The sequence below is a fragment of the Solanum pennellii genome, chromosome 11 (assembly GCF_001406875.1).
Source record: "Solanum pennellii chromosome 11, SPENNV200".
Classification (NCBI taxonomy): Eukaryota; Viridiplantae; Streptophyta; class Magnoliopsida; order Solanales; family Solanaceae; genus Solanum; species Solanum pennellii.
In genome coordinates, this window is record NC_028647.1 from 58,891,840 (window position 1) to 58,896,840 (window position 5,001).

Here is a 5,001-nt window from a genome sequence, read left to right on the forward strand (position 1 = left end):
CTGCTGCTGAGGCGACTGCAAATGGCGGAGATGGAGGCGGCGCGACCTCCACCTGCTGAAGCACGACAGCTGGCGGCGGAGAGCTGGCGATGAGCGATGAGAGAGAGAGGGACGATACAGAGAGAGAGGGTCGACGAGAAAGAGAGACGATACAGAGAGAGGGTCGACGAGAAAGAGAGAGGGTCGACGAGGTCAGTGAGAAAGAGAGAGAGGCGGTCGACCAAAAATTAAGAGAGAGGGAAGAAAGAGCTATTTTAATTTTGGCTAGGTTTTTGGTTTTGTTTAAGAGACCTCATGAGGTCTCCAATTTTATGAGAATTAGATTAAAAATTTAAAATTTTTAAATAAGTCAGGTAAAAAAAAATATTCATTAAATTGACCTCACGAGGTCTCTCCTACATTAAAAAAAAAATTAAAAGATAATTAATTTAAATAGCGACCTCATGAGGTCTCTTATTATTGACCTATTTTTGAGGTCTCCATTTTTAGGTCTCTTTTTGGCCTTTTTTTAGTAGTGATGGGTTAGCATATTTAAAAACCGAAAATCAATACTGAACCGATAATACATAAAACCGATCCGAATCGACCGATGCACACCCCAATTTATTTGTATCAAAAGCTCTAAAAAAATGCAACTGGAACTACATCGTTTAGACTAGTTTATTTTTATATGGATGAACCTTCTAATTAAGTAAATAAAATCCTTTTGTTTTCAAAGCAAAAAAAGAAAAACTTATTCTACTTTCTATTCCGTATAATTTATATTTCCTCATAAGTTATATAAGTATTAATTACGTTATGATTACAAAAAAACACTCAAGCACTGTAAAAAATAATAAATAACTTTTATACAACATTTAAAAATCGACTAACCAAATATTGTATAAAATTAATAAATGAATAACTCTTATCTACAAATTAAACATGACATAAAATAAATACTTAAATAACTAAGTTATTCATGTATTAGGTTTAGACTTATCTAGCTACTAAACAAGCCGAAGTACTTTATGCATCTACTGTTGCACAACTGTTTTCTTTGGTAATGTATGTGAACAGTAGGAGAGCGACTTCTTTCTAACAAAAGTATTTATTCAATTATACTCTTTTCTTTGTTTCAATTTATATGATATAGTTTGACTTGATACAACGTTTAAAAGATTTATAGAACTTTTGATTTAAAATAAATACAAAATGCTTGTGTAACTATAAATCATATACTTTAATCTCAAACTATAAGAGAATGAAATTCTTCTTCTTATCGATTAAAAAGGAAATAAAATCATATACAAAGTTCTATTCTTTTTCCTTTTTAGCATCACGTTTCCCTTGTTCTCTCCGATCAGTTCTTTATTTTTATTTTAATAATTTTCATGTTTTTTATTTGTTTATTAACAAGTGAAAATTTTTTGCATCGTCTTTGATTTAAAAATCACACTCCATCCTCAATTTTGAATCATAAACATTCTCTTCTTAATACGTATTACAAAAATTAAAATAGAGTGGTGACTTCATAAAATATATTTCAGTGTTATCTAAAAAAAAAAAATTACGTAATAAAAATAGAATATAATTATAATTTTTTTAATAAATTATCTATTCAAATTATAAAAAAGAAATGTTAAATTATAATTTAGTACTTTCTCCCTTTCAAAAAGAATCTCCTTATTTCTTTTTTAGTATGTTTAAAAAAATGGAAAAGCGCTTAAAATACCCTTGAAGTATCAAAAATGGTACAAAATTACCCTTCATCCACCTATTGGCTCCAAAATATCTTTCTCATCCACCTATTGGCTCCAAAATACCCTTCTCATCCACCTTTGCGTTCAAAATTAACCACTTATTTAACGATTTTAAATTTAAACTACTTAAATATTTTTTTAATACACGACGCTCAACTTTTTGTTATAATTTAACTTATTATTATAATTTATTAACCAATATACTACCCACCCATTACTAATTAAACCACACCCAATTAATAAACCCGCCTCATTACTAATGCACAATAGGAAAGCTATTACCAATGAGTGTTTCTAAAAATTTGAGGCGAAAATGTCTATAAAAGTACATTATCATATATTCAAGTTCTCAATCAAAACATATTATAATTCAAGTGTCTAAATAAAAATTACTGATAAACTTAAAACTCTGACTATGTTCATCTTAATTATTCATTCGCCTCAATTATGTGATGTTACTTAATATATAATTTTTAAAAAAAAGAATATATTAAAGTTTTAATATTTAAAACAAATAATAAATATTTATAAAATTATATCAAAAAAAATGCGCTAATTAATTCGAGAGGTGCTACTTCTTTACCTTTAATCATAAATTTCGAATTCAACTTGAAACAAAATCCTATTGAAAGTTTCCTCTTAAATAAGTGGCTCAACCTAAATTTAATTGGGGCTTCAATTCGGACTCAAATAATTTTGAATGTCATTTTCAGAAATCGGTAATTTCGTCGTGCTTTAGTAGTGTTTAGGGCGATTCTGATATTAGAAATGATATATTAATTGGGTGGAGCTTAATTAGTAATGGGTGGGTAGTGAGTTGGTTTATAAATGATATTAATAAATTAAATTATATCCAATAATTGAGCGCCAAGTATTTTAAAAAATATTTAAATAGTTTAAATTTGAAACCGTTAAATAAGTGGTCAATTTTGAACCCAAAGGTGGATGACAAGGGTATTTTGGAGTCAATAGGTGGTGAAAAGGGTATTTTGGAGCCAATAGGTGGGTGGATAGAGGGTAGTTTGGAGCCAATAGGTGGATAGAGGGTAGTTTTGTACCATTTTCAATACTTTAAGGGTATTTTAGGCCCTTTTCCGTAAAAAAAATGACTCCTTTCCTTTTTTTGGCAACACTTTAACTTTAACTTTTCACGTGACATATTTAAGACCACAAGATTAAAGGGCATTTTAGTACATTTGACATAACTTTAATTTAGAACCACAAGATTCGAAAGTCTTCTTTCTTTTCTTAAACTTTGTTCTAAGTCAAACTAGGTCATCCTTTTTTAAATGGAGTGAGTATAACATTTATTTGTCAATTTTAACATACTAAGAAAAAATAATATATATATATATATATATATATGTATATATATATATATATAATATGGAGGAACATAGATATTGTTCAAAGTTGATAAGAGAATTTGATTTTTAAAGCAAACTTAAACGATGGCAAACAATTTTTCTCCCTTTACTAATTCTTTCTTTTAAGTCTTCAAAAATGGTTAAACTTCCACCACAAATTCTAAGATTATTCTAATTATATACTTATTTTTTTATTTTAGTGTGGGAATTGAACAGAGAAAATAATCAAATGGTCATTCATTTATGATGGTTATTTTATGTTGATCTTTAATATATTTCACATGATCGATATGATCCTTAATGTATTATAAAAGAGGATCATTTTGGTCCTTAGCCCTAGAAACATAAAAAATGTTGAATTTAACTGTGGGTTCCATAGTTAGTGGCTCCTTCTTCCTCCATCTCTCTTGCGCATTTCTTCTCCTTCGTCTTTTTTTTTTTTTCATTTTTTATTCAATTTATGTCGTCAAAATCTTCTATGCATAGAGAAGTTTCTTCAAATTTCAAAAGAATATTTGTAATTTTTGTTTCTACCTCTGCCTGTTCAATATTTATCCTTTAATTTTAAAAATAGAATCAACAAATGACTTGAAAAAATTAGTAATTTTGAAAAGGATCATACGAAAAGAAAGTTATATCCTCCCCATAAATGCTTACTTAGTTTACATTTGTTTTAATGATTTTGATTTTCTTATTCTTTTTTATGTGTGTTAATGGAAGCATCAGAAAATTTTATTTCGATGGAGATGAGAAATGAGTGTAGCTGTGTGTATTATTTTTCTTATGAGGATAAAGAGCATGACCTCAAATGGCAAAAGAATGAAGTTGAGGAGAAGGGTCTAACATATATTTTTTTTTGGTTAGTTTTACGTTAAAGGACTAGAATGATCATCCTTTCATATACATTAAGGATCACATAGATCATACGGAATATATTGAGGATCAACATAAAACAACCCTCATAAATAAAGGACCATTTTGATCATTTTCTCGAATTAAACACACTTTGCTTTTATCATAGTCTTGTTTAACAACACAATTGTAATTTTTTAATTTTATTTTTAAAAAGAAATGTAATGTGTCGAGTCTGCAGATTAAAACATCGTAAGGATAAAATAGAAAATCAATTAACTTTAACCATGGTTTAGGAGTTATTTTGAATAGATAAATATTGACCGGAGAAACCTTAACCCTGTACAAGAATCAAATTCTTGTTAATTTGTCTTGATAAAAACGCAAAACAATAAAAGAGTGGTTTTATCGTGGAAAATATGACACCACGATTTTACAACCTTTCAAGAACAATTGAAGATCACAACTCAATTATCAAGGAACTGACTCTAATACCTTTACTTTTCAAGGATTCATAATAATTGAAGATTCAGTCTGTAAGAAGTCAAATCCACTTCTTATTAAAATTCTCTCAAAACTCTCTCTCACATACTTGGAACAATAATTCCTAAGCACTAATTCTAAAACGAAATAATGCAGACTAAACTTTAGAAAGAAAAACCTAACATTAGTTCTTCTTTCTCCTCTTTTATGATCTCTCTACCTTTGCTGTAAATTCTCTCAATTTGTTATTGAGAAAGTCGATATTCTCTTCTTTGACGTTGTTCTTTTATAGAAGCAGATAAAACCTTAGCAAAATCCTACAAGGATTTGTTTGTCTTTCCTTTTCGCATCGACGTCATCTTCCATTTCTCCTTTCCTTATTCGATCCAGATTACTATTAAAATATGTTTTGCAATTTCTTCTCGCTTTTTTTATTTTATGTCTGGTAAATGTTTGTGAACCTCGTTGATGTTGTTATCATCAAAAGCTACTTTAGAGGTTGTCAAATCATTAATTTTTCCTTTTAGATGATGACAAATATACTTCTTTTTCTTGCA